The sequence below is a fragment of the Ictidomys tridecemlineatus genome, chromosome X (genome assembly GCF_052094955.1).
Source record: "Ictidomys tridecemlineatus isolate mIctTri1 chromosome X, mIctTri1.hap1, whole genome shotgun sequence".
NCBI classification, from domain to species: domain Eukaryota; kingdom Metazoa; phylum Chordata; class Mammalia; order Rodentia; family Sciuridae; genus Ictidomys; species Ictidomys tridecemlineatus.
The window spans coordinates 119651604-119660905 of NC_135493.1; positions in this window are offsets into that span (position 1 = coordinate 119651604).

Sequence of the window (9302 nt, forward strand, 5' to 3'; positions counted from 1 at the left end):
AGTTAGCTAGCTGACCAAAGAAACAAGTCTGCATTGCTCTGGACTGATTCTCCTCAAGGAAGCAAAAAAGAAAAATGGCCCCTCCCAGGCTCCATGGTGGGTACTAGAAGCCTGGTCCCATCAAGTTGGAGGGGGAAGCCAGCCTTTAAATGGAGTCTTCAGGGTTGGATAGAAAACCCATGAAAGGTTATACTCAGGAAGCATCAGATCAAAAGTACCCAAGAGGAAGGAAAAGTCCACTTTCAAACAGTTATTAGAAATGGATTTTATTTGTTTTTATTTTATTTTTAAGCTAGTTCTTGGAGAAACTTATGGCAAGTACAGAAGTTGAGAAGACTTTCTGTTGGCAGTAGGAGCAGGATATCAGGCAATTACTGCAATTCTAATGATGCAGAAATTGTCCATCTAAAGCAGTTCATTGCATTGCCCATGTGCATACTAAATCCAAAGGCTATTTTAATAAAACACAAGATATGTGGAGCAGGGTACACAAGAAGGTAATCAAATTCCTTCCTATGTACAATATAGGCACTTTGTAAAAATGACACTCTAGGGACATGGAATGTTCTTTCAATCCCTTCTGTGCACTCTTTGAGCCACTCTTCTCTCTCCATAGCTCTGCTGTATGATATCAAGAGATAGAGGCCTGGACCTATGCCTGAGATTCCTCCCTGTGTGGAAGGGTGGTGACAGACCGGCCCAGGATGGAAAATATGATGACACAGCCACAAAAGTTAGTATTTTCACCTTAGGTCTTAAGGACTGTTAGTACTTGTCATTCAACACCTGAGAAAAACCAAGCCCAGAGGGAAGCAATATAAAAGAGTATTTCTATTCTGGTGTCTCGTTTGTAAGAAATAAAATATGATCTCATAAAATGCTGAAGTATCATGGATGAAATACGAGATGTTAAGAGTTTACAGAAAAAATGCAGAGGTCAAAAAATCAGTAACTACTAAAAAGCGGTCAAGAGGGTTTGAAAGCATGACTTTCCTTTTGATGTATTATGCATACCTAAGAAAGCAAATATTTGGAGTCGTGGGAACATAAAGCTTGTAAATACATTTTGCAAATAAAAACTATCCCATTGTTTGCCTTTTAATTCCCAAATAGAATTTCACATAATTAAATATCCATTCTCCCAAGACATTATGTGATTTTATAGAATCTAGAAGGTAATCAAGTAAAAAAAAATGGTTGTTCCTTCATGCATGGCCTTCAAGTAGTAAACAGATTCAATGCATGATACTTGATTTATTCGTATTGAATGATGGCAACACAAAAATAAGTACAAGTTCACTATGTTTTGTGTTTCTCCAGTTAGTTTCAGATAGTTTATGTGGGTACTATTAGAGATATGAAACTTGGGTATATTCTCTGCAAATATGGCTACTTAGTAGTCTATTCTCACCATCAATTTATTTTCCCTCTCCTTCAATCTGTGATGGCCCTGTGACTTAACTGTGACAGCAAAATATGACAAAAGAGTCATGGATGCTTCTGTTTTTGCTCTTGGAGAGTGAAGAGTTTGTCTTCCTCACTGGAGAGGAAAGCATCACCAGTCCCTGATACACCAGGTATGGTGTCAGTCATTGAACAAAACCATCTTGGAGGCCATAGTCCCAAAATGAGCTCCCAGTTAGATATGGTCACAGGAGTGACCACAGCCAACATTATATGGAACAGTCTATGCAACTGACAAGAGTGGTGAGAATAAATCATTGTGGCTTTAAAACACAAGTTATGTCATTTATGCAGCAACAAATGAATTCAATTTAAGGGTTTGATGTTCCATTTAATATTTCAAAAACTTTCTTTAGGATACTTACTTAAAAATAGTCCTAAAACAGGACAACTCCATCGTCTTCTTTTATCTTAAGAAACATCATTCTGTTCAGATGGCAGTGTGAGCAGATTGGATGAAAATTCCTCTCATAAACTACATGTGAGACACAGAAAATTGTCTCAAAAGAGCCAAATCATTTGGCAACAACAAAAAGATACAAAATATAACCTAAATTCTGGGGAAACATTTTTAAAATTCACATCTCAGCAGTCAGGGCTTTCAGAATCTCATCTTTAAGAATACATTTTCCTTCAATCTACTTGTTTGATTAAACAGCAAATGGGTCAGATGAAAAACAGACTTTGTGAAAATCAAAAACACATTTTTGAATTTGAGTTGGCTGATGACAGGTGACTCGTAATTGACTAGTAATACAAAGATCAAAGTTGATAAATACTCCAGGGTGTGTGTTGGAGGGGGGGTAGAAAATAGCTAAACAGATGAAAATAATGAGAAGGAAATTGATGCAAATTGACTAAAAGTCCCCTTGGAGTCAGAGACACCTGGAGCCAATTAGATTTACTTTAGGGTATTGGAAAGGGGACTCAGGTAAATTTATTTAAGTTGTCTTTAAAGAAAACAAGCAACTTCAACTGACCACTGAAATATACCTGCCTAAAAAAGGAGACTAAAATGGCACAACTTCTATGGAAAATAGTATGAAGATTCCTCAAAAATTAAAAAAGAATTACCATATCATCCAGCAATCCCACTTCTGAGTATGTATCCACCCCCCAAAATAAGGCAGATTCTCACATATTTGCACACTCGTATTCACTGCAGCATTGCTCCCAATAGCCAAGACTTGGAAGCAGCCTAAATGTCTATCAACAGATGAACCAATGAACAAAATGTGGTAAAGCATACAATGGAATATTATTTGGCCTTAAAAATGAAAGAAATTCTGACACATGTCACAACATGGATGAACCTTGGGGATATTACAATAGGTAAAATAATCCAGGCACAAAAAGGACAAATATTGTATGATTCCACTTATGTGATGTTCCTAGCATAGTCAAATTCAGAGACAAAAAGCAGAATGGTAGTTGCAAGCACTGACTTGGGGGAGAAAAGGGAATGGGAATTGTTCAATGGGTACAAAATTCCAGTTCCACACTGTGAAAATATTCTAGAAATCTGCTGCACCACAATGTGAACATACTTCACACCTCTGGATCATATGCTTTAAATGGTTAAGATAATAAATTTTATATAATATATTTTTTAAACAAAAGTTACAAAACTAAAAGCCTGACTTAGAAAAGAAACTAGAAGAAAAACTTCAAAATGATTACAGTGACTAGCTATGGCAATGGAATAATGGATGATTGCTTTTAATATCTTTATTTTTATTTGTTTATTTTTAAGTGGTGCTGAGGCTAGAACCCAGGGCCTCATGTGTGTGAGGTTGTACCACACTGAGCTACAACCCCAGCCCCTAATGGATGATTTTTTAATTTTCTTCTGCCTTTTAGTTTTTAAGTTTTTGATTATAACTGAAAATATTAGTTTCCTGTGATTTAAAAGAAAGGGAGGTAAATTGGTTCAAAAATAATTGTCAAGACTAGTAGGATAAAGGAAATAATTACAGCATAAAAAGAAAAGCATAGCCCCTCTTTATAAATCCAAGACAAAATCCCTGAAAGAAATATAACAAAAGAACACTTTTGCCAAATGTAATCAACAAAATAGGAAAGTGCCCATTAAATATTCTATAATTTCTAAATGTAGTTAAATAATTAAATTAAATTATGAGAGTTAAAGTAGATAACAGCAGCTACTGAAAAAATTGAAAATGGAAGAAATCACAAGGCAGGAACAATTGTAATATATTTGAAAATGTAGGTCAGGTTTGCCAAATTTTATCTGCAAAGGACCAGATAATAAATATCTTCAGCTTTGCAGGCTATGTAGTCTCTGTAACAGCCACTCAATCTCTGCCATTTTAATATGAAAGCAAACATGGACAGTATATAAATAAATGGGTATGGCCATATTCCAATAAATCTTTGTTGAAAAAAAAAGCAGGCATTGGGTCAGATTAGGCCCACTGGTTATAGTTTGCAGGTTAAATGACATAGGCCAGGTCCCTTTTCTCTCTTTCTTCTAAAATCTGGCCTCTCCATCATGGTGATAATTGTTACCAATGCAATACAGAACCACAGCTATTTTCTTTTTCTCCTGGACCACTGTTTTCAACTTTTCATATTTTGTACTAAAAAATCAAAGTTTCTTAAATCCTAGAAGGCAAACAAAGGGAAAATAAAAAGTACACCTTAACCTACTAACAAGAAATCTATTCTCAGGAAATATCTCAGGTTTACTCCTTGATAAAAGAAAAATACAGACTGAAAACTTGTCATTCTAAAAGCTTCTGGGTATGAGAATCAAGTCTCCAGGTCTTGGTGAAATTAATTAGAATAGGAACTCTAGCCAAAGCTCAGAGAGATCACAAATTCATAAACCATGGCTTCTCTTTGATATAGTTGCCCAGGGAAGTTACCCAAACTCAGATTTAACATTCCTCTTTAGGTCCCATTAAAAAATAGGGCTAGGATCCAGTACAGTGGCCCTTACCTCTTAATTCCAGGTACTGATGAGGTCAAGGCATGAGGATCACAAGTTCGAGGTCAGCATGGGAAAATTACTGAGACTCTGTCTCAAATTTAAAAAAAAAATAAACACAAAAAACAACAAGGGCTGGGACATAGCTTATTGGTAAGAGTGTCCCTCGAGTTCAGTACTGCCTAAAAAAGTGGGTGGGGGACCATGTAGGAGGCCATTTGAGGAGGAGGAGAGGCAGGGGAGATGTAGTTCATCACTACAGTGCTTGCATAGCACACTGGAGGCCCTTGGCTAATTCAGAGCAAAATAATAATAATAATAATTCAACAAAAAGTAATCATAAGACTGGGTGGGCATGGTGGCACATGCCTGTAATCCCAGCAATTTGAGAAGCTGAGGCAGAAGGATCGCAAATTCACAATCAGCTTCAGCAACTTAGCTAGACTCTGTCTCAAAAAATAAATAAATAAATAAAAACAAGAATGGCTGGAGATGTAGATTAGTGTTTTAGTGCTCTAATCATATACACACACACACACCATAAGCATCACTGAAGAAACTAGGTAAATCGTAAAACTTCAGAAAAGAACTGGGCCCTGATTATTTCAAAGCCAATTTGTTTCAAACCTTTAAATCCTGAATGCCGACAACTTAGAAGTTCAAAAATAAAAACATGAAGAGTCAATCAATGGAAGGGTAACTGATGTGATACAGCAATTTGTATACGGGGTAAAGTTGGGAGTTCATAACCCACTTGAATCAAACTGTGAAAGATGATGTATTAAGAACTGTGTAATGTTTTGAACGACCAACAATAAAAAAAAAAAAAAAAAAAAGAAAGAAAATTTAAACAGAGACTTTCCAGAGGTAAAATCTCCCATGTGGTTCTATTAGCAATCTGTTTGGAGATAGCATTTAGGAAGTGCAGGACATTAGGGTTAAATGTAAAAATGGACAAAAGACAAAGTTTAAGTTAATTAACTGTACCAGAGAAGGCTAACTCACAAAGATTAGTGTGAAAAACAATTGAAAAAATATATTCAGGACTTTAATCATATTTATACATGTTAATACCTGTGGAAGAAGGTTATCCACCTGTTGCCAGAACCTGTTGAGAGGAAGATTTCAGGCTAAACTTCGTCTGAGGAAATGATGCCTCCCAGCCGATGGCATCACCCACCTAGATAAACACTTCTGGATTTGCTGAAAGGCATAAAGAGCAATCAGTTTCTATGGGCCTGAGCGCCATTGGATCCGGTACAGGAAAACAAGCCAATCAGGATGAAACCCCTCCCACCGTTCTGCCTTGCCTACTTGTAGAATGCCCCCTACTTGTAGAATATAATGGGAAGTATGTGGGCAAAGAAAAACCCTGGTTTGCAGTCTGTTCTCACTTAAGCTATAGACTGGGAGCTGCCTGATAATCACTCAAAGATTGGCAACACCTGAAACCTCTTTATAAAATTTCCCCCAAGTGTACAAAATATTCCAGCTATTTAAAATGCTAGTGCCTTGATTCAAAAAATATTAAAGGATAGAGCTAAGAAACCATCATCAGATATTCCTTTAAGAGAGATTTCTGGAAATAAGCAGGAGTTGGTAAACTTGGAAGTAAACTTGGGAGTTTTGAAGACAATGATGTCATTTTCCAGTAGTTTTATTTCTCCTCGTTTTTTTTTTTTTTGTACAAAATTCATGATAGAGTATTATTCTGCAAACTGACCTTTTTTTTTTTTTTTTTTTTTTTTTTGGTACTGGGAGTGGAACCCAGAGTCACTTAACCACTGAGACACATCCCCAGCCCTTTGTATTTCTATTTTTGATACTGGGTCTTGGTAAATTGCTTAGGGTTTCATAAGTTGTTGAGGCTGACCTCAAACTTGCAATCCTCCTGCCTCAGCCTCTGGAGTCACTAGGATTACAGCTGTGCACCATCATGCCTGGTTACAACCTGGCAATTCTTACTTCAGGTCATAAGAATTTAAAAGAGCATCTATATTATAGAGCATCTATATGCAACCTGACATAAACTAACAAAAGCAAGTCAGGCAGGTCTCAGGCATGGCTGCAAATTGAAAGCAATTGGATGATATTGGCATCATCCTATTATGTTCAGCTGTTCTAGGCTAAACCCAAAGAGCAAAATATTCACACATTTTTTTTTGGTTCCAAAGATTGAACCCAGGGGCACTTAACCACTGACCAACATCCCCAGTCCTTTTTGGTTTTTGAGACTGGCTCTGACTAAGTTGTTTAGGGTCTCACCAAGTTGTTTAGGGCCCCAAACTTCAGATCCTCCTACCTCAGCCTCCCAAGTTTCTGGGACTACAAGTGTACACCACGACACCCAGCAGTTGCACACAATTTCTCTGGGAACATTTATTTACTATGAGGGCAGGCTTCTTGTGTGCCAATTCACTTTTGAAAGGAGATGTATAAAATCTAAGAGCACTTAATTACCTATAGCTTAAGTAACAAAAGTAATTGTCTCCTGTTTACAGCAGGAAAATCATTTGATCTTATCATGACCATGTTTGCCATACCATATGTTGGCATGGTAAAATACTTTTTTAAAACTTGACATCTCCATTGAGAAAAATGAAAAGACTGATTTTCATTATTGAATAATAATCTGAGACCTCTTGGAAATGATCTAATGTGTTGTGTTTGCTCTGTTTGGCACAATATTGAGTTCTCATAAATCATTAATAAAAACCAATATATTATACAAACATACATCTGTATGTGTATAATGTATACATAAATACATAAATATGGCTTTACATATACATACATTTAGCATGATCCTTGTGATTGCAATATGAAGTCTATTGCAGGGATATAATAACCTATATTAATTCCTTCACATGATTGGTCATTTGGATGACTTCTCAGTACCCCTTTTACTAATAGGGCTGAAATGAACAAATATATGAGATGAAAAAATTATACCTGGAAATCAATAAGTGAGCAAAGTAGAAAACCATTATTGCCGCCCTGCTTTTTATCATTGTAAACTTACTATTGTTCTTGGGGTTTTTTTCTAATTTCTGGGGGACCACCAAATAACCAAACCCAATAGCTCATAAAATACTGAGGGATATGAGGTACATGAAGAAACTTGGAGAATGTTTTAAAGAAATTTCAAGTTTTCATCAAATTTTTCATTTATCTTAGCTTCCTGTGTTTTGAAATGGTCCCACCAGACAACCACCCTGAGATTTAATACCCAAGAACTCTAATGAGTAACTAAAAAATGTAAAACAACATTTGTCTGACCATCCAGAAATGTGGGTTTATGACCTAGAGAAAGACTGGCACTCAAATGCAAAGAACTATGTACAAGTGCTATTTGTTCATTTCATCCTTATTAGGAAAAGGGGGACTGGGAAGCCATCCAAATGACCAATCATGTGAAGGAATTAATATAGGTTATTATATCCCTGCAATAGACTTCATACAGCCATCACAAGGATCATGCTAAATGTATGTATGTAAAGTCATGTTTATGTATTTATGTATAGATTATGCACATGTATATGTACATACAGATGTATATTTGTGTAATACATGCATATTATATGATGAGTAAAAGAGAAGTTCCAGGTGCACAAGAAGAGTACAAAACAGCAGACTAAGGCTATTATTGTCTCTGGGAGAAAAACATGGAATTGAGACTCAGATAACGGTAAAAGGAAACTTTAGCCAAATGCAAAATACATATATTTTTTCTTTTTATAACAGTGGCCAAAAATAAATATTGCAAAATAATAGTTGTATGCAAATTTAACCCACTCAAACTTCATGCTAGCTACAAAATTCCAGAGATGGTGTTCTGTCTGTATCCATTTTCTTCCTTATTACCTGAGTAGCAGCAATGGCAGGTATATGTTCCCTTGAGTATCTGATGCCTTTTGAGCATATCAAATTTTCATCAATTTCAGCCAAGGCAATAGAGTTTGAGCTGTTCCATAGACAGGATGTAAAGCATAAGAATAAAAAAAGGCACAATGTGATGTTAGCTACTGCTACATAACAAACCACCTCCAAATGCAGAGGCTTAAAATAACAAGCACTTATGATTGATCAACAGTGTATGGTCACCTGAGTGGTAAAATGTCTAGCCTCGGCTGATCTTGGCTGATCAGATATGTACCTATTATAGTCTGGTAGGTGGATTGGAAGTTGGCTGAAAATGGTTTCTTTCACATGGGGTCAATTGGTTGTTGGTTGGGGTGATGAGAATAATCAGATCATGTGGCTCATATCACCCAGCAGGTTAACCCAGACTTGTTCACCTCTCAGCAAGGTTCCAAAGGAGAAAATGGAAGTGAGAACTTCTGCCACATATTCTTCGCTAATGCAAGTCACAAAGTCAGACAAAATTTAAGGAAAATAGACATTACTTCTTTATTAGAGGAACTTCAAATTCACCTTTCAAAGGTTGGGGACTTGGGTAAGAGTGGCAATGGGGGTGATGTAAAAGATTTAGAAACATTGAAAAATGCAGGAGATGAAATCTTCTACACCATGTATTATGGTTTAGATGTGAGGTGTCCCCTAAAAGCTCACATGTGAGACAATGCAAGAAGGGTCAGAGGATAAATGATTGGGTTATAAAAGCCTTAACATAATCAGTGAATTAATTCCCTGATGGGATTAACTGAGTGGTGACTAGAGGTGAGTAGGGTGTGGCTGGAGGAGGTGGGCACTGGGGGAGTGCCTTTGGAGTATGTATTTTGTATATGGCCAGTGGTGTGTCTCTCTCTCTCTCTCTCTCTCTCTCTCTCTCTCTCTCTCTCGTTTTCTGGTCCTCATGTGAGCCATTTCCCTCTGCTTTACTCTTCCACCATTATGTTCTCCCTCACCTTGAGCCAGATATCTATGT